Source organism: Eschscholzia californica, unplaced genomic scaffold, assembly GCF_041429995.1.
Source record: "Eschscholzia californica isolate CP2 unplaced genomic scaffold, dmEscCali1.0.p SCAF_4, whole genome shotgun sequence".
Taxonomy (NCBI): domain Eukaryota; kingdom Viridiplantae; phylum Streptophyta; class Magnoliopsida; order Ranunculales; family Papaveraceae; genus Eschscholzia; species Eschscholzia californica.
In genome coordinates, this window is record NW_028238461.1 from 40,192,389 (window position 1) to 40,214,210 (window position 21,822).

General features: G+C 36.4%; 1 protein-coding gene and 1 long non-coding RNA gene across 4 annotated transcripts in view; one reads left to right on the forward strand and one right to left on the reverse strand.

Moving 5' to 3' along the window:
• LOC147544661 (uncharacterized) overlaps window positions 1-21,822 on the reverse strand; it is a 62,212-nt gene that overhangs the window by 34,905 nt on the left and 5,485 nt on the right. The gene's annotated exons all lie outside the window — the stretch shown is intronic.
• LOC147544662 (uncharacterized) lies at window positions 6,981-20,756 on the forward strand. 2 transcript variants are annotated; one of them, XR_015224226.1, is made up of 4 exons: window positions 6,981-7,669; window positions 7,997-8,052; window positions 10,383-10,573; window positions 10,651-12,565. It is a non-coding gene; the product is annotated as an uncharacterized LOC147544662 (long non-coding RNA). The 2 variants fall into 2 exon arrangements; XR_015224227.1 differs by lacking the exons at window positions 6,981-7,669; window positions 7,997-8,052 and adding an exon at window positions 20,640-20,756 and having other exon boundaries at window positions 10,471-10,573; window positions 10,651-10,749.

Genomic DNA, 21,822 nt, shown 5'->3' on the forward strand with positions numbered 1-21,822 from the left:
CTTCTATTTATAGGCGACTGATGGACTCGTGGAGTCTGTTAGATCCGAGATAATTGGGGTCGAGGGTGACCCCAAACCCTAAGGGAGACTCGTTCTTGGCCGTCGATCTGTCACCTGGAGTAACTCGATCGTACGATTACGCCGCCTCGACTTTAGGCTCTTCGTAGTCTGAGATCGCCTAACGGTACTTAAGGCGACATGGGGTTTTAGAGGGACTTTGTCAAATGAATACGTGGCGAGGTCTCCGGAGTTGAGGTTGACTCGGTAACCAGCAGACTCGGTTGAGGGCGACCAAGGGGCGCTTGGAGCATTATAACTTTTGATGGGTTATTGTTCGTCTAGATGGACGTTCGCATGGGCTTAGAGCCAGTTGGACCTCTAGTGGGTTGACTTCCACGTTGGAGAGTGTCCAACTAGTAGACGAGTGGGCTAGGCCCAAGTGACATTTATTCGTAGTAGGTTGGGTCTAGGCGACATTTAGGCGAAGTGGCCTAACACGATTTTTGGCCACTACATGCATGAAAACCAAAAGACACCGTTATGGATTATATCATTAGCTTCAATCTCATGTTGCAAGGAATCTCGAAAGATCGATCGTGGGAAACAATCTTCCAACAAATTTCTACATCTCCCGTCATCTAGTAATTCGATGAAGAAGATTATACTCAACGTCGTTGAAAAACCAAGATCTACACTCATCTTCTTCGCAATATCATATGTTGTTGTAAATTTCCCCGAACGACATAAAGTACGAATAACAAAAAAGTGGTGCTCTTTAGCTAACTCAACTAAGTGGTTTGCCTTCCTAGCCATGCAAATCTCTAAGCCCTTCTTCCGAGCCAATTCTTTCTTTAACTCATCGGATGCAAATTCCGTAGTTGCCGGATTCAAACCCACAAACGCAATAGGACTAGAGTCGGTTGAAATTGCAAAAGTTCCCAAGCTTCTCTCCTCCTCTCCAAATTTAATCGGAGATTGGAGGGCGCCAAACAACAAACTATCCAACGCCGCCATATCTGTTGCTCGTTTGTTCTCAGCTTGCTCCTGTGTTGCACTTACTTCTCTATCTCTCTTTGTTCCAACCAAACCGGATGCTTTTGCACCTTCTTCATTCACATCTTTAACTAACGGGTCACCAGACATATCTTCCTTAACCGTGATATTTGTATTTGAACTCATACCATTTGGAGAAAGTAAGCTCATTCTGTCTGATTGAAAGGGTATTGCCGGAGAAATAAGGACCGGTGGGAAAGCAGGAGATGTTGAAGTTGAGGAGATACCATTAAACTCATTGTGGTAATAAACCTCAGCAGATAAAGAAACAACTTCGACTTGTCTTTCCTGAACATTGTCAGACTCTCTTCCCGTTACGGAACGAGTCTCGTACTGTTTTCTAGTATCAAATGAAATCCAATTGGTCGTTTCACTATTCGAACTTGTTGGTTCAATACCATTACTACTATTATTCAATTGCGGCTGGGGCACTACCTGAACGTAATTTGTAGATGTCGTTGGTCCAAAGGAAGTAGTGACTCCACTAGTTGGCTGACATGATGATGTAATTGGTAAGTTCAGACTCAAATAAGCAAAACCCGTGGCAACATGCTCAGGATACTGCGTAAAATACTTCAATGGCACCGAGTTGATTAGACTCCCATTAATGATAGGATAGACAAGAAGTTCTTCTGGCAAAAATCCAGTAGACAACCCCTCGAATAATTGTTCTTGAATATACGGACCACACATCTGCCCATATTGATTCACATACATCCACGCACTAACATAAACAGGTTGAGAGTGAGAATACCCAGTTAAGCTCTGGTCCTGGCATTGGGTTCCCTCAACACTACATGATTGGGAAACACTACCACCATTGCTATTCAAGTAGTTGCTCCCCTCCATTACATGTGAACCCACTTTTTGATTCGACGAAACAGAAGGCAAATCGTAGTCTGAACACCAGTAAGGTAATTCAACATCAACTACATCACCAATACATGTAGAAGAAACGGAAACAACTAGAACGTAAGAAGAAGGTTCAGAGAAGGTTATGTGAGGAGGTGGGTACTGTTGAGTGGGTTGTCGGGTTTCGACCAAGAGAGTGTGTTGGGGATGCTGATCGGTGAAGTAGTGGTGGGTTAACATGGGTTGAGCGATTGTGTTATATGTTGCCGAAGTGTCGACGGCGAGTGTTTTGTTGGTTTGGAATATTGGGTGATGATGAGGTGGTGGTGGTGTCTGCAAGGGGTTTGGAAAGGAATGGTTTGTTTCTTCTAAAGAGTAATAAGGAGTTTGAGAGTATGAAAGTGGTTGGCAGGATTGGTGTACTGGGGGGTGGTCGACTAGGTTAGGGTTTGGAAAGGTTTCGGCTTGGTAGGATGTATGGGGTTTGTTTTGTGCTGATAGAGCTTCACTAAAGTTAGAGTATGGTGAAGAAAAAGCCATGGATGGATTGAAAATAAAGTCTGTGTTTTGTGACAACATAGAAGTAATGGTGGTTGGTGGTGGTTGTCCCTTAAAGATAGAAGAAGATGAAGAAGGATAATGCGAAGAATAAGACTTACTTGGTTTGTCTCCGGGTTCCCAAACATATGAACACGTCGAATGCTTTTTTGGGTTATGGTGATTTTCTTCTATATTTATTTTGTCTTCGTAGTTGTGTTTTGAATAGTCCCATTCGTATCCAAAATCATCCATACTTGACTCATCGAAATTTTCTGCCTCATAGTAGAAGAAGTTATCTTCTTGTGGATCATGGAAAGAAATATCTTGGTAAGATAAATCATCTTCCTCGCAATCCGATCTTTGTTCAAAAAAACTTTCATCAGCATAAGACAAAGAATCCATTGATATATAAGAACTAACCTTCGCGGAAAAAAAATTCAGAATTTTGATGGCTCTGATACCACTTGATGTAGAACGCAGCGGAATAATTAAGAACAATTAAATAAACTAAGAACAACTAAAGAAAACGATAAACTAAACTTAAAATCTTAATAACTTCAATTGATTTTCTATTCAAGGTATGAAGAATAAACAAGACTGGACTCCCTTTTATAGATTACTAGACTTTCCTAGATAGATACAAACTGGACTTTCCTAAATAATAGAAACACTAAATTAATGAAACTTCCTAAACTAAGATCCATTATGAATCTTCCATAAAATAAAAACTTCCTAAACCTAGCTAATCTGGCCGACTAGGCCGTGGGCACGCGTGGACGTGGGCCCACGCAATATGCGCCTGCATCAGAATCAGCACAATTAAATGGTAAACGAATAAAACACTTATATACAAAGGAGAATCAGAAAGATGAGAAGTCTTACCTTAAATTTACAGCAAGTTTAGGAACTTCGAATGAATTAATAAAACCATAATCCAGGAAAAACACTATGCATTAATTCAGAAAATATGAATTACAACTCAACAAATAGAAATCAAAGTAATGAGAGAAATGATCAAAACCTTAAACATTCTTTGATTTGTTTCTTTTGGCCTTGCGAAAGTTTCCATTGATTCATGACAAAGAAAGCCTCTTTGAGTGTTAACAAATAATAAGGGGATCAATGGGGTTATAGGGGAGAGTAAGTCTAGAGTTAAAGATCGAGATAGGGAGAGAGGCGTTAGGATTTTGGGGTAAATGAAGAGTTGAGGCGACTGTAACATGGAAGGTGAAGAAGAAGGGTTGTAAACTGAAATTAAGACTGTCTACCGTTTCTACCATTCCTTCAAGAGAGATAAATAGCAAAAGAAAGAGGAAAATAAAGGAAGGAAATAAAAAGGTCTTAATTGCGGTGGTGATAGATTTAGTCGACCTAGATGGACGTTTTGTTTCAATCTGAGTCGTTGAGGTATTAAAGAACTCAATTATAAATAGTAAAGGGTCTCTAGACAATGGTGGAGAGCTGAAACGGTTGGCCAAATAATGACCCAATTCCAGATATAATTAAAGAGAAGGTAAGATAGGGTTTTGTAACACGGTTTCAGTTCGTGGGTGATTAAACTTCTTATTTTTAAGGTGGGTAATAGATCAAAGGGTGTAGATCTTACCAAAATTGCAATTAACAACCGGATTTTTTTTCGACTTGTCACAGTCAGCAAAAAACTTTGCGTTTTATATAAAAACAACAGGTCGAAAGAATCAGACGCATTATGTAATAGCAACTACAAAGGTCCAGTCCACTATGTTGGTATTCTTATGTTCCATTCGTTCATGATGGGTTGGTCATGTTTCTGATTAATTTACTATATCCTCTAACTTAGTTTGAAGATTGTATGCTATTTTCAAGTCCTAAATTCATAATTATTTCGTATAGTTCTTGATTTGTGCATCATTCATTGTCTAGTTTCATCGATAAAAAAATACTTCATAGGCGATTTATAGAGACATACACAAATATTAATAGGTATGTCTTATTTATTTATATATGTCTCCACACTTCATTCAAATTCTCTTGATAAAGTGCAACACCAAAACATGTCATAGCTATTTGTTTAGCAAACCAAAATCCTAAATTGAACTATGTTGAAGGTTATATAAGTTCAGTCACTTGCTTCAAATTTCATATGAGAAAAAGGGTTTCACATTAGTTGTCACAGACTTGTAGAATTTTTTTAATACTGGTAGTATATGGGATCTTTATAAACAACTAATAGCCGGATTTTTAAGCTAAATAAAATTTTGAGTTGTTAGTTCGGAATAAATGAAGTTCAACGGATAAAACTACCGAAATAAAAATAAATAAAAAATAACACTAATTAGTATAATGAACAAATTAAAGCGAATACTAATATTAACAAATGTTAGAGAAAAGAAAGAAAGCAAAAGTACCTTAACTTTTCCCTTTGCGTTAAAAACTATGAAATTAAATATTTGCGTTGACATATCTAAATAAGATTTATGTATATAGGGAGAGGGAGAGATCTTGATAAGAAATATTACAAATCTAAATACTTCGAAGAGGAAACTCCACTACTCTCTGTTCGTCTACTTTTTAGTAGTTCAAACGGTTCATTAATCCGATTTTCGAGTGAGAAGTTATGATTGTTTTCGTACAAGGTGTAAGAACAGTCTCCGATGGACGAATTTATTGAGATAATTCACATGGTTTCTGTTCTTTAGGCAATGTATCTCCTAGGTAGATACCTTCTAGTGGTGAGTCTATGTTTGTTAATTATTATTTTTATTTGCTTGTTTGAGATTGCGATCCACGGGAGGATCTACTATGAGCATCATCCCTTCTGACTTGTTATGTGTTGTTGACTTGAATTGTTTGGTGAGCTTGTTTGTAATTCTTGATAAGAGTCAATGTTTGTTGTGTATTGGTCTGAGATACCTGAACGAGAGTTTGATGATTGTGTCTTTCGACATAATGTGTTTGTCGACGTACATGTCAAGTTTGTGGCTATAAAGGTTTACCTTAGTTAAAGGCATGATATTTTCTATCTGCTGAAAAAAAAAAAAAAATCGTTGTATTATCAAGGTTAGTATTAGATTAAAATACGAGAACCGAAAAACCTAATAATTAATCAAAGGACATAAATTATTAGTTTCGAGAGGGATTGGATAAATCTGATATATTATGTTAGTATTCACCGTTAAATTTCAAATAATGCCAATAATGAATATGAATGCAATGCTTCCTTGATTGGGGATTGAGCTTGCCTACCCGAGACTTAGGTTTGAGGAAATCTACCGCAGTTGGGTTTTAACCCAGCTATTTTGTTTTTCAGGTAGTGATTGTGCACTCATGGTAGGTGTTGCTCGTGGATCCAGTTTGAAGGTCTCAAATCTTCGATTTCAAGGCAATTAGCTTGAGATTTGGGATTTGGGGCGCTACAGTAACCAAACTAATATATACCTTCGCAATTTGCCTAGAGACTTCTTTCTTCACCACACAACTGCACACATGTACTATAGGGTAAAGAAAGAACATAAATAAGGGTATAAGGAACCATATGTTAGCACATCTACTTAACCTAATAATATTATCCCATAGATGATAATGTTTCAAACCATGACATAAAAAGAAAACCAATACAGTAATAAAAGCCAAACACATCTGAATTTCCTGAATATATCTCCACATAAATAGACTGCCCACATAAAAAGAAAACCTAGCGAGTGATATTTCTATATATTAGTATATTAGTACAATACAAGAGTGATTATTTAGTATCCCCATATACTAAGTATAATAATTGGCGGATCCTCAGTGGTGAAGGCGACTTCCTGGTTATGGCGGAGGCGGCTCGCTCGGCTAGGTTATTTCAGCCTCAGCTATGCGCTTGTCGACCTTTAGGGTCTTTTCGTTCTCGGCCTTTAGGGTCTTTTGTTTGTGTTTGTATCGTTCATTTTATTGAGTCGGTGTCTTGTCCATTTTCTTTCTCTTCGTGAGGCACTTTGCATTTAAGGTATGTAACTCTCATGAAGTTTTCAGAGGAGAGAAATTAAAATGATCTTCCATGTAACATTGTGATTTTATCACTTATGAATGAAATGGTTCACATGGCTTCAAAAAAAAAAAAAAAGACTGCCCACAAAAAAATTTGACCATATGATTCATACCTAACAGGTTTTTAGCTGCCTCACAATATATACTTATTTTACATTTGCTCAGTTGTGCTTCAAGCTCATGCTTCACACCTTCGTGGAAAATAATATGTCCAAAAAATGAAAATCTATTTCTTTAGTTGATTAACGGAAATAGAAATGATTCATATCAAACAGAGAAAGGGTTACGAAACAAGTTTTCGGGAGAACTCATTAACTCAGTCATGTGCGTTTTTATATTTCATCTCCTTAACTGAACATTGTGTTATTCAAGAGAACAAAACTTCTTTATGGTTCAAAATTTTAGAAGGTCTACAACAAATTCATTTTTTATTCAGTTTCAAAATGACTCGAAACATGCTTTCCTTAAACCGACAAAAAAAAAGATACTCACATAAATATAATTACAAAAAGATGCAATTAAATGAAAACTAAAACATCAGTGTTGACTTACCAAGAAGCAGGATAAGGTGAAACACCATTATATTGCTAGCACTTGATTTGAGACATCTCATATTGATAGATACGGAGATGCGGAGATTTGAAGTTCAATTCAAATGGAGATTTGACATGATTAAGAACAGAAAGAAGTTCAATTCCTTTGGATTTCTGAAATTCATGATTAAGAACAGAAAGGGTTCGCCTTCTTGAAACCAAAATTATCTATGCCAAATTAGCTTCTGTAATCTGAATTTGAAACCAAAATCAACATCTACTATCTGAGGGGAATCTAAGTGTTGGAAATGGATAGAATCAAAGAAATATGGTTCCCAATCTGGGTGATCAATTGATAGTGAAGACGGAACCATGATTTGCAAAGAAAGAGAACAATCATGGGAGAGCGGGAAAAACTCAACAGAAACTGTTTGTCAAGAGATCATGGGTAGCAGAGATTTAGGGAGGGTTCCAAATTCCAACAGTCAATTGTGAAAACTTACACCATTTGCAAAAGGGAGAAAACCCACGGGAAGATGAAGAAACTTCAGATAAACTTTTGTTTACCCTTAATAGGCAGTAAAGATTTAGTGGTGGGAAGACCAGGGGTTTAGGTGAAAACGTTTGAATTTGGAGTTCTCAATAATCCCTTGAACTGGTTGTCCTAATAAGCATCAAGGGTAATTATTTTGTCCTACTCAGCCTCATTAATTTTGTCCAAATCAGCCTTTGTCCTAATCACCACTGTTCTGTTTTGTTATATAGATTCTTGATTGAATTTTCATTTGAAGTTTTCTTCATTTTTAGGAATTATTCGGATCTTTATGTTATTTTAGTTCTCATTCTCCATACCGTTTTCTCGCTATTAAATACTAAATCAGTTTAATATTTTAATTTATAATTTTATTTAATCATTATGTTGCAACTTATGGTGGTTATATTTACTATTGAATCCAAATCGTTCAAAAACTTTAATAATCTAATTCTTTTACTGTTATTATTTGTAGTTGGAAAGGGGTCTTTAAATCATAACTCCATAGTGTACAAGGGAGAATATAGTGAGGTATTTTTTCTTATGTATATTTTATTTCTGAGGTTTTATACTATTAAATAACTCGTGTCAGACTTAGTCGAAAATTATATTTCTTGCTTATTTTCTTTTCTTCACTAATGTGCGTTATGTTTTTAATGGGGGAAAATGGTTGTTTAGGGCTAAAAAATATCAAAATAACCAAAAAAGCTTACATTTTTTCTATTGATTAAAAGTTGTCAAAATATTATGCTCAATGACACATAAAGTGTAAAATAATATCAGTTTCTATTCTTAAGGTCATTTTCTCATTATTTGGTTCCTAAAATACCCTTGCCCATTAGAAATCATTTTCTCTCTCAAGAAACCCAAAAAAATATTAGGGTTTATTTCATCTCTTCCTCTCGATTCTTCTTCCTCTTCTTGTCAAATCAACACTACTCACTGGTGGCGCTGGATCATCAACACTCTTTGATCCTACTTGTAAGAAAAGAGAATTGTAATGATTTGTATTGATTTTCATAGTTATTACATAAGATCATTACAAGGAGTAGTATAAGAGAAAATTTTAAGCAATTGAACAATGTGGGACTATATTGGACTATATTTCTAATATTCCCCCTCAAACGAATGACTTTTGCTAGTGAAAAATTCATGAGTTTGCTAAACAAATTTGTAGATTTTGACTTGATTTTGATATGGAGGCATCATTGTGAGGTTGCTATGTTGTTGTTTGCTGTTGATTTTCTTTTCTCCATGTGAAGAAAAGTTGGCACCATTGCCAGGTTTTGTTGATGTTGATTTTGATTTTGCTTTTCTCCACTTGAAGAAAATTTGACACCATTGCCAGGTTTTGATGTTGATGTTGTTGTTGATTTTGCTTTTCTCCATTTGAAGAAAAGTTGGCACCATTGCCAGGTATTGACAATTACTAACCATTGTCCGGTTGACAATTACTAACCATTGTCCGGTTGACAATTACTAACCATTGCCCGCTTGACAATTACTAACCATTGTCCGGTTTTGGAGATCTTCCTACCTTGATTTTTAATAGCCCTCACACATGATTATTACTCCAACACCATCAAAGCAATTCAAGCCTTTGATTTACTTGGTTTTATGTGTTGTTGAACATAAACACTAACGATCATAGATCTTGACCTTCCCACTTCTATTTTTCATTTATACTCTCTCTTATCTCCTCTTCGTTTGATCTTATAGAAAATATAATGGAACCAAGTAGCATACTAAAGGAACAAACATTTGAGAGTTCTCATCTTGGATATAAGAAGTATGAGCAAAATCAAGTAAGAGAATTAACTCTTTTGCCATAAAGGAATTCACATACATGTTTTCAAACATCAAAAGAAAACCATCTTTGAAAATAAGCATGATTTCTTTGATATATTCTATCAAACACTTCATGTGAATCATATTGGAAATCAAGATTTTGGACAACTATAAGTATAGTTTCAAGATAAACATGGGGTATATAACTATTCTAACAAGAAATCCATGAATTCTTTTCCCCCTCTCTAATAACTTTCCAATTTCTCTCAAAATATAACTTCATGGACCATGGATACACATAGATTTGATGTTGTGGAGGACTTGACATTTGAAATGCTTGAGATCATTGAAGAGTATATCATGTGATTTCTTCAACAAATCACTCTTGTTTGGATCTTTCATCTTCTTGTTAATCTTCATCATCTTCAAATACTACTGAGAAAAGTATTGAAGAATGATTAGATCTCAACAATAGAAAAGAACTACTCTTATTGGAAAGGGAAAAAAATCACTGAACTCGAACTAAAAATCGATAAAAGCCCGGCGGACGGTAGCCATTAATGGGACTACCGCTGCCAACAAGCGGAAGACTCTATTGACTAACTCAAGAAAAAAACCTAGAAGCTCTTATACCATGCAAGAAAAGAAAATTGTAATGATTTGTATTGATTTTCATATCTATTACATAAGATCATTATAAGGAGTAGTACAAGAGAAAAGTTTAAGCAATTGAACAATGTGGGACTATATTGGACTATATTTCTAACACTACTGATATCCAGTCTTTATCTTCTCAAACGAAACCACTATGTCTTCTTCGATCTAAAAACCCTAAATTTGAGTTCTCTGCTACTGAAAACCTTCTTCATAAACCTGTAATGGTGAGATTCAAAAAAAGTTGATGGAACTACTTAATCAGCTTGATGGATTTGATTCATTAGGGAGGGTATACACATTGATTCCGGAATCTTGTCTATCTCTGTCCTATTATTAGTATAAACTTTCATCTGATACTTAGTTTAATTTTTATTCAGTATGTTCTTATTATACAAATTCTTATGAATGGATGATAGGTTAATATGGTCATGGCAACAAACAGACTTGATGTCTTGGACCCAGCGCTTCTCTGTCCAGGTCGTCTAGACCGGAAAATACAGACCCCCTTGCCAAATGAACAACCCAGAATGAAAATTTCAAAAATCCATAATGCTTGAACTGCAAAACATGGTGAAATTGATTATGAAGCAGTGTAAAACTTGCCTAGGTAAGTCCCTGCTTTCTTGATCTTTCTAGGAGTCTCTTGAAAGGTATTTTGTAACTTAAATTGCTATTATGGTGTAGGGTTTTAATGGGCCTAATCTTCAAGATGTCTGTACTGAAGTTGGAATGTCAGCAATCCGTGTTGAATGTAATCATGTCATTCATGAAGACTTTATGAAAGTAAGTGTGTATGTGTGTTTATAATCAACCTCTGTCATGAGTAAGGGGACCCGCTCCGATGGAGCTTTCCATGCTTGGCCTGAGAGTTTGAGACCTATTATAAAGCCAGCACCATTGTGCTATCTGTCCAAGCCGGAGGGGTAGTGGTTTAGACTTGGCCGATGGGTGCCCAAGCCCAAGCAAGTTCCAGCTGATGAAACTTGGAATCCATAGTATTTTAGTTTGAGCTTGGTTCATTAATGGCAGTCATTTTAATAACCCATTTCAAACTAGACAACCCTAACATGAGAAGTGGTCTTCTGCCAGATTTACAGGGGTGGTCCTGGGCCAAAGCGAATAAAGCGTCGCTTCGGGCCACCGGCTTTTAGGGGCCACCAAGACATTAATTTCTTTAAGATACATATAAGAAGCCCAACTCTCGAAGAAAATTATAAGGCCCCATTTAACAAATGTTAAGTAAAAAGGGCCACCAAATTTGATGATCTTAAATGAATGGTGGGTCCAACAGTTTGTTTGACTTATGAGACAAAAATGCTTTTTAAATATCCAAATCATGAAATCCCAATATCCTTTCCTTTCTTCAAGCCAAAGTGTCATTCAATTTCTAGAAACAAAGTCTATTGTTTTTTGTTGTAAGTTGTTCAATTTCAGAAGTACAAAGAAATATTTTGTATCTATTAGAGTTAAAAAAGTTAAACTCCCAAGATGATGGTGATTTGAGAGATTCGTGTGGTCGCCTTGGAACCTTTTTCAAGCATAATGAGTCATATGACATAGACAGAGTAGACTAATTTTCTGAACTGAAAGTGTTGAAGCGTCTTTTACCAAATGAGATCACAAGACCAATTGAAGTGCTAGATTTTTTGAAAGATATGAAAAGTTGTTGTCCGAACACATAGGTTTCTTATATAATTATGTTAACGATACAAGTTATTATTGCCTCTGCAAAAAGAAGTTTTTCTAAATTGAAGTTGATTAAGTCTTACATTCGATCTACTTTGTTGCAAGAAATGTTAAACGGGTTAGCTATATTATCTATTGAGAAGGATATGGCTGTCAGTCTTGATTATTCGACGATTATTAGTGGCTTTGCATAAATTTTTTTTAAAAAGAACGAAATTTCAGTGACTGTAATTATCAAAAAAACTATTTTGTTATATAAATATGATGAAAATATTTTGCGGTACTAACGGTTTTCATGTAATACATTTATACGTTTTACAATTTGATAGAAAGGGCCACATTTTCAAACCTCGCTTCGGGCCACCGAAAAGTCAGGGCCGGCCCTGCAGATTTATCCATTAAAAGTACACCCAATGTGGTCATTGGAATCTACAAAAGGATATATATGATCAGTTACAATTTCAATAAAAACAAGTTTCCAAATCAAATTATGCTTGAAGAGGTTGACTCGTAATGTAGCCATTGCTATAGTTCCAACATTACCAGAAGAGAAACTTGTAAAATCATAGTAGAAGAAATCCTCACAGTTGGGAAGAGTGGAGAGTTTGAATTGATGAATGTGGGAAGATCATGACGACTTTCGTCAACAATGGTGGTAGAGCTCAGAGACGTAGTACTGGAGCATGAAGAGCTTGGACCTGTGGGTGACATATTGGCATCATCAGGGCAAGGCTTGATGTCTTCAGTGTTAGTAATCCAACAATACGATGTTTCCCTACGTGAGAACGAAGTTTTTCCTGTATCAAGCAATATCGACTGTGGTTGTTCAACAAGCATGAAAACTATTGATGCATCTTCACCCAATATCTCTACTCCTACTATATGATCTTCGACTGTGTAATTAAATTTCAAGGTATGGGTTGAATAATTCGAGATCGACTTAGTTGATACTAGAACTCGTCATATTGCCAATAGGTTTTGTGTGCTCAATTTCTTGTTGTGTTTGACTGCTTGGGTTCTAGCCATTTACTTGATTATGATTGAATCTTTTTCTTTGTATTTATCCTATAACATATTTGATACATCTTCAATTAATATATCTTTTATGCTCCTTGATGGGCCTAGAAAGGTTACCCTAAATAGGTCTACACCCGCAAGTGCACGGGCGTCAAGTTGTAATTTTTCCGGTAAGACCGGTTCGTTCCTCAGAGACTAAGTGAAACCTATTCTAAGACTTGGAAGTAACTTGGTTTTTGGTTTTAATGAGGTTTTGGTAATAAAATAAATAAAATATTAAAGTAAAATTACGGAAAGAAAATAATTACAAATGATACAAGGAACTCAAATGGGGGAGAGCCTAGGGTTTTCTGAATCCATCCATATAATCAATTATAACGACAATTTAATTTGGTCTAATTCGATAGTTCTTAGTATAACTCAGGTTTTCAGTCCATGGATGGTCTAAAAACCCGGAAGATATTATCGTTAAAATAATAAAAACTGTAATAAATTTATCGAAAATATAATTACTATGACTTCATCTAAAACCCTAGATAGGAAAATTAGTTACTCATAGGCATTATGTAAAAAGAATTGGAAAATAAAGTAAAGAATCGGAGAGAAAACACCTTTTTCGCCTTTTTTTTCCTTCTGCGCAGCCAAACAGGACCTTAGGGAAAATTGTTTTCTCGTCTTCCCGGAAACGATTTCCAGGTGAGAAAATAATTTTCCTTCCCTGGTTTTTCTTCTCCTTTTCTGTTTTCTCTTTATTTCTCTTTCTATATTGTTTCTTTCTCTCTCTAAACAAACTATGAACACTCTCTAATGTTTATAACCGAGTGATGATAAATAAAGAAGAAGATGATAATGGATTTATAAATTTGATTCAATCTTTCTCTCTCTACAGTATCTCTCTCTCTCTTAACTCTCTCCTTCTAACCTTCTTTCTGTCACAAAGATAGGAATTAAAAGAATAAGAAGAAGAAAAGAAACAGAAACAAAACACTACAAATTTCTCACTCTCTCTCTAGCTCTCGGCTTCTCTCTCTAGCTCGACTATAACTTTAATGGCCGAGTCCCTCTCTCTCTCTAACCTTTTTCTTTCTTAACCGAGAGGACCCCCAAAGATGAGATGCCTAGTAGTCTAGTTCTTTCTCTGTTTTATAATATCCAAAACCAGACGAGCTTTCCATAAAATCACGATCTCTTTGATCTTCAATATTCAAACGAATAAATCTGGTGCCAGCCCATGAAAAATCAGTCCACTAAAAACCGAATCTATTTCAATCGATCTCATACTTTCCTGCTTCGAAAATCTCGAGCATCTCTCTAAGTATATCTAACATATCTCTTTCTTTCCTTCCATCTCTCTTTATTTTTGATTTCATCTCGAAAAATCTAACTCCAATCTATTTCTCTCTCTAATCCATCATCTCCTTCCTTCTAAATCTTCAATCAGAGAACAAAGAATCTCATTCAATCAAATATCTCTCTCTCTCGGTTTTCTTTATTTTATTCTGTTCAAACCCGAGAAGAAAGGATGAACCGGGTGAATAGTGAATGGGAGATTCGATGTATCATGGAGCAGCGAAAGAAGGTGGAACACACATGCTGAAACCGCTAGATGGCACAGATCTCACGCAAAACGTCGGATCAAAAAGGGCGCGGAGATGAAGGGGTTGATCGTCCTGGACCACTATAGAAACCTAAGTCCATGTGTACTGGATCTCATACTCCACACATCCCGAAACTGTACCACATGTACCCAACAGTATCCCACTCACGCCCAGATCGCCTCACGTACACCCGCTAGATCTGAACCACGTGTCATCTAGTTGACTTGGTTACCTCTTTGACTCCAATCTTTGACTTGGCCTAAATTGCTCGTCCGGACTCCGATTTGACTTCCGCTTTCGCCGATGGATTCGTATTGGACTCTACTTTCACATGACCACTAATATTGACCAGAAAACCCTTGTCATTAAAATGACCAAAATGTCCCTCAAGTATGTCTTTATCACGACGTTTTTGCATCGAATTCCGTAAATGAAACCTGAGAAAGAAAATCAAACAAATCATCAGAGTAACTGCTCGAACTGGACTAACTAACCCAAATTAAGAGATTAAGATGGGACATTTTCATGTCTCATCAAACATCCCCAAACTTAGATTTTGCTAGTCCTCGAGCAAAACAGAAAAATAAAACAAAACTTACCTCACCACTTTCGTAGGGAATCACGATTGCACTTAGCACGTGCAACAAGCCGTTAAACCTCTAGGTTGCCCTAGAGGACGAGTTTTGTCTCGTGAGGGTTTGCAGTGAATATACCCACAAAATTCAAATATCTCAAAATTCCAGAAGGGTTAAATATGACATGGACAAAAAATGTTTATCCGGTAGACTTTCGAAAGTTAATAAAAATTAAATCTAAGTCGACCAAACCATACAAATGCTAAAAATCCCTTCACTAATAATCAAGACCTAAAGTGCACGTGACAAGCCAATATGAGTATCATTTCGGTTCTGAAAAGACACGACCTCGATTACCGTCTCGATACATTTCGCCTCGACTGTTGCCTCACGGTCATACACTCAAAAATTAAAGTCACTCAGAAATGGTTCACTCAATGTGCGAGTATGAGTGTGACAGAAACTCAACACATTACAAAAGATGGACTAAAAGTTTGGTGAACGACTGATCTCATAGAAAGGAAACAACCACTAATATGGAATGGGGAAGCTTACCAACTCTTCTCACCTGATCTACTATCTAACAATGCTCCCTAGAAGTCGATAGACTAAGAATGAACTAGAACTCCTGAGAACTTGACGTCTTCAAATCTTCAAGAACTAATTCAAGGGATAAACACTTAAACTAAACAAAACAAACATTTTTTTTTTCTTTCTTTTTCTTTTTCTATTTCTATTTTCTTTTCTTTTTTTTCTTTTTTTTTTTTCTTTTTTTTTTTTTTTTTTTTTTTTTATAGTACTTTTCTGGTAATCAAACTCAAATACACAAAGAACTTTCTTGACATTATTCTTTCCTTGGGTATAATTCTCTTCATTTTGCTTCATGCCTCATTCTCAGGGTTCTAACAAATGGATTTCTATCTTCTTCTAGTTGACACTGTTTTCAAGTTTCTCAGACTACAAGAGAAAGGTTTACTTCCTGATGACATCCCTAGTGGTTGTAAAATTTGAACTCAAGAGATCAAATGAGTTCTTCTTTCAATATTGCGAGGTTGAGTAGCTCTTCATTCTACTCAGAATTAGCTCAGAAGAGATCACTCAAAACAACAAGAAAGGCTCAGAATCTCACATAGGTTAAGTCTCCACTAATGATCGATTAAGTTCTCTCAGAAAAGTTAACTCTTCACCTATCTAACACTCACATGGCTAGTGCACTGACAACCTCAAGACTCGAAATTTGTGGAAAAACCTTTAGCAAAAGTGTAGTCTGACGAACTAGACTCTATAACTATTAACAAGCAAAAACAACTAGACTCACATTTTCAATCCAAAAATTAAAAATTTTGAAAAATTTTAAACCCTTTTGAATTTTTGAAATAAGGACTTAGCAAAAATTTCAATCCCCTATCCCCAAACTTAAACCGAACATTGTCCTCAATGTTCTGAAGACTATGCAAAAATAACAGGATGAGGGAAAGATATTACCTGATTCGGAAGTCCTAAGCGTGGGTTGCCTCCCAGAAAGCGCTAAGTTTAACGTCTTCAGCCAGACGAAACAGATGACTCGAACAAATAGAAAGAACTAACCTACTGGATTACAGATATGTGTTTAACTGTAAACCAATATTCGATACATCTGTGGGTCCACCCAAAACACAAAGTTTTCAGTGAACGATAGTCTCACATCTTTGTGAATTGCAGAGAGTGCATGTGAGACTATTAAAGATGAGGGGCAATCCCCAAACTTAGTGGATGCACAGTCCACTAAGTAACTATAAATACTTGGACCAATGACTAGAAAGTCATCAAAAGGATCGACATAACAATGAAGGGTCAATATATCCGTCGAAGGCAGAAAGTCATCTGCAAGCTTAGTGGATAAAATATCCACTACTTCCATAGACGTTCCCGAGGAGACATCTGAAGTGTCCCAAAAGGGGTCAACAACCGAGTCTGAGATCATGTGAACGGTCAAACTAGACTCTAAGGGTAAGGCAACAGGCTCGGGGACCAAGTCAAGGTCCATGGTTTCCTTAGGTAAACAGTCTGACAAACTATCTAACATGTCTCTACTGTCATCAATGTCCTCAAATACATCTGGAGTCTCGCAGTCATTCATAATATCATGCCTTCCTAGAATTTCATCTAAGGCTGACTCCTTACAAATCTCAAATGTCGGAAAGTTCAGAATAGTGTCATTCCCAAACTTGCTCATAGCGCCGTCATTCTGGATATCAACGTCTAATACAGTCCTATCATGGTGAGATGACATAGGTGGAGGAAGCAAGACAACAAGGTCATCAGACCTTTCAGGCTCTAGGGTATTATCAGTAAATTCATCGACATTTAACTTAGTACTAGGGTTAGACGTATTAACCTCGTCATCGTACCTAGTACCTTCCTGAGTTTGGGGTGGTGAACCCCCTTCCTCGTCGGCGAATAACTGTGACTTAAACATTTTCATCTGTTGAGTCAAGGACTCAGTATCCTGCTGCATTTGAGTCGCAAATTGTGACATAATCTCAATAAGACGACTCTCGGACTCTGATCGAGATCTATCTTCAAGAGTCTCCTCATAATAAGGTTCGCTAGTGTAATTAAACGTAGACTCTTGATAATAACTTCCTCCGTACATATTAGGATCATACCTGTCTCTAAAGTCATTGGTCTCAGAATAGTGTGGACTATAAGGTCTCTCATATATATTTGGCGTCGGACCATATCCATCGCTAATCGGACCATCTCTACACATTTGCTGATAATCTCCTAATGTCATATGAGATCGATCAGGCTCATATGGTCTACTCCACTCACTAATCGGACTGTTTCTAGACATTCGTTTATAATCCTGAAATGTCATACCCGGTCGGTTAGGCTCGTCTCTACACATCTGTTGGTACTCTCCTAGGGTCATACCAGTTCGGTTAGGCTCAACTAGCCTATTCCCCTCGTTAAGTCGTTGACAATCTCTTAGAGTCGTACCACGTTGGTTAAGCCAATCTTTACGCAACTGTTGGTATTCTCTTAAGGTTATATCAGTTCGGTTGATTACGGGTCCCTTTAGATCAAGGTCATCATCATCAACAGGGTACGTCCAACCATTGGAAAAATGTGCCATGATGGTCAGGCACGATCACAAGATGAGAATTGACACTTATGTAACTAAACTTGACTCCTTTCTTTTGGTCTCTTTTTTTTTTTTTTTTTTAACACGAAAACCGAGGAAGCACTACGAAGATCTTATAAAAAGTACCCACTAACAGGGGATTCGTGGGTGATTAGAGAAAGTTACCTCCCGTTCGAGACGGGCGACGACCTTTGCAGACGACCCGGGCCACTCTCCCCGCGAGTGTTCGAACCCGAGGCTTCGTTTTGGTTTTTCGGTTACAATTTATAAGCCCTCTAATTTAGGGTCAAAACTTTAATCCAAAAATAAAAACTAGAAAGTCTAAAGTCTCTCTCTCACCAAAAATAAAATAAAATAAGAAAATAAATGTAAATTTCTTCTTTTCGACCCCTCCTCCTTGTTTGCGCCTTCTCTTTCGCTCCTTAATGCCCTACACAAAAAAAATAGAGAAGCAAGTCAAAGTGGCCAAAAATAAAAACTTACCAAAAATAAAAACTTTCCAAATATAGAAATAAGATAAGATAAATTCAAACTTAGTCCCCGGCAGCGGCGCCAAAAACTTGATGGGCCTAGAAAGGTTACCCTAAATAGGTCTACACCCGCAAGTGCACGGGCGTCAAGTTGTAATTTTTCCGGTAAGACCGGTTCGTTCCTCAGAGACTAAGTGAAACCTATTCTAAGACTTGGAAGTAACTTGGTTTTTGGTTTTAATGAGGTTTTGGTAATAAAATAAATAAAATATTAAAGTAAAATTACGGAAAGAAAATAATTACAAATGATACAAGGAACTCAAATGGGGGAGAGCCTAGGGTTTTCTGAATCCATCCATATAATCAATTATAACGACAATTTAATTTGGTCTAATTCGATAGTTCTTAGTATAACTCAGGTTTTCAGTCCATGGATGGTCTAAAAACCCGGAAGATATTATCGTTAAAATAATAAAAACTGTAATAAATTTATCGAAAATATAATTACTATGACTTCATCTAAAACCCTAGATAGGAAAATTAGTTACTCATAGGCATTATGTAAAAAGAATTGGAAAATAAAGTAAAGAATCGGAGAGAAAACACCTTTTTCGCCTTTTTTTTCCTTCTGCGCAGCCAAACAGGACCTTAGGGAAAATTGTTTTCTCGTCTTCCCGGAAACGATTTCCAGGTGAGAAAATAATTTTCCTTCCCTGGTTTTTCTTCTCCTTTTCTGTTTTCTCTTTATTTCTCTTTCTATATTGTTTCTTTCTCTCTCTAAACAAACTATGAACACTCTCTAATGTTTATAACCGAGTGATGATAAATAAAGAAGAAGATGATAATGGATTTATAAATTTGATTCAATCTTTCTCTCTCTACAGTATCTCTCTCTCTCTTAACTCTCTCCTTCTAACCTTCTTTCTGTCACAAAGATAGGAATTAAAAGAATAAGAAGAAGAAAAGAAACAGAAACAAAACACTACAAATTTCTCACTCTCTCTCTAGCTCTCGGCTTCTCTCTCTAGCTCGACTATAACTTTAATGGCCGAGTCCCTCTCTCTCTCTAACCTTTTTCTTTCTTAACCGAGAGGACCCCCAAAGATGAGATGCCTAGTAGTCTAGTTCTTTCTCTGTTTTATAATATCCAAAACCAGACGAGCTTTCCATAAAATCACGATCTCTTTGATCTTCAATATTCAAACGAATAAATCTGGTGCCAGCCCATGAAAAATCAGTCCACTAAAAACCGAATCTATTTCAATCGATCTCATACTTTCCTGCTTCGAAAATCTCGAGCATCTCTCTAAGTATATCTAACATATCTCTTTCTTTCCTTCCATCTCTCTTTATTTTTGATTTCATCTCGAAAAATCTAACTCCAATCTATTTCTCTCTCTAATCCATCATCTCCTTCCTTCTAAATCTTCAATCAGAGAACAAAGAATCTCATTCAATCAAATATCTCTCTCTCTCGGTTTTCTTTATTTTATTCTGTTCAAACCCGAGAAGAAAGGATGAACCGGGTGAATAGTGAATGGGAGATTCGATGTATCATGGAGCAGCGAAAGAAGGTGGAACACACATGCTGAAACCGCTAGATGGCACAGATCTCACGCAAAACGTCGGATCAAAAAGGGCGCGGAGATGAAGGGGTTGATCGTCCTGGACCACTATAGAAACCTAAGTCCATGTGTACTGGATCTCATACTCCACACATCCCGAAACTGTACCACATGTACCCAACAGTATCCCACTCACGCCCAGATCGCCTCACGTACACCCGCTAGATCTGAACCACGTGTCATCTAGTTGACTTGGTTACCTCTTTGACTCCAATCTTTGACTTGGCCTAAATTGCTCGTCCGGACTCCGATTTGACTTCCGCTTTCGCCGATGGATTCGTATTGGACTCTACTTTCACATGACCACTAATATTGACCAGAAAACCCTTGTCATTAAAATGACCAAAATGTCCCTCAAGTATGTCTTTATCACGACGTTTTTGCATCGAATTCCGTAAATGAAACCTGAGAAAGAAAATCAAACAAATCATCAGAGTAACTGCTCGAACTGGACTAACTAACCCAAATTAAGAGATTAAGATGGGACATTTTCATGTCTCATCACTCCTTGCCAACTAGATTTGAGATGAATCTTACAAAGTTAATACTCCTAATTAACTTGAAATTGACTGCAGAAATAAGCATTTATGGATTAGAAAAATCGTTGGATTTGTTTTCGGAGACTTCAAGCTAGCTTGATCTTTGGTGGTACTTGAAGCCTAATTTCATTTCACAATGTCGCTGGCTTTGAGTCTGAAGATTGGACATGACAAGAAAAGCCGCCAAAACACAACGATATAGTTTAGAAGCAAAGGCAGTGGCTAAGTAAGGTTTTTCGCTTTTGGATGGGTAATTATTTTTCTTTCGAGATGGAAGTTTCTCGGTTATGGCGAACGCTATATGGTTTTTTTTTGTTAAGGTACCACGAAGATCACCATGTATTATCTCTAATGTTATGTAATCTTAAGTTATATCAAAGATCTATAGAACTTATTTTCCTCATTTCATTTCTCAATTACTATATAACATCAAGAGTTCCTCTCTCTTCACTAAAACTTATTTTCTCTCATAATGTATACTTTTACTTTTACATTATGCAAACACATGTTTGCAGTTCAGATCGTTGCAAACACGTTTGCAGAACAGATAGTTCAAACACGTTTGCAGAACAGATCGTTGCAAACACGTTTGCAGAACAGATCGTTGGAAACACGTTTGCAGAACAGATTGTCGCGAACAAGTTTACAGAAAAACGTAAAGGAAAAAATACCGTTTTTTTCTTGTTTTTCTTTTTTAAAAAAAGTATTGAAAATGGATCTTGTTAGAAAGCTAATGAAAAATCATTTCTAAATATATAATTTTTATAAAAATCCGACATCTCAAACAAAAGTTATATCGATTTAAAGTTTAAAGAAAAATAAAAAAGTTTAATTAACGATAATGACAAAAATTAGTATTTTAGTATTTGTCACTTTTTGACGTGAATAATAATTTTCAAATATTTTGTGCTTTTTTGATCATTTTCAATATTATTTTGACTTTTCTAGAAATTACCCCTTTTAATAGAAAGATAAATAGCGAAAACAAAGGGCGCTAATAACGAGGAGACGCCAATAACACTGTGGGTAAAACTCAAGTTTCTCTCTACAGTAACTGCCTCCTCTCTCTCTCCTCTGTTTCTCTCTTTACCTTAATCAAATAGGAAGAGTTTTCCGGTGAAGGGTCTCCCTTCGCCGGAATTTCCTCTTTTATATGTACATATTATATCTTCAATCCTTCTTCTCTCATCTTCCATTTCTTTAGAGAGAGAAAGTAAGA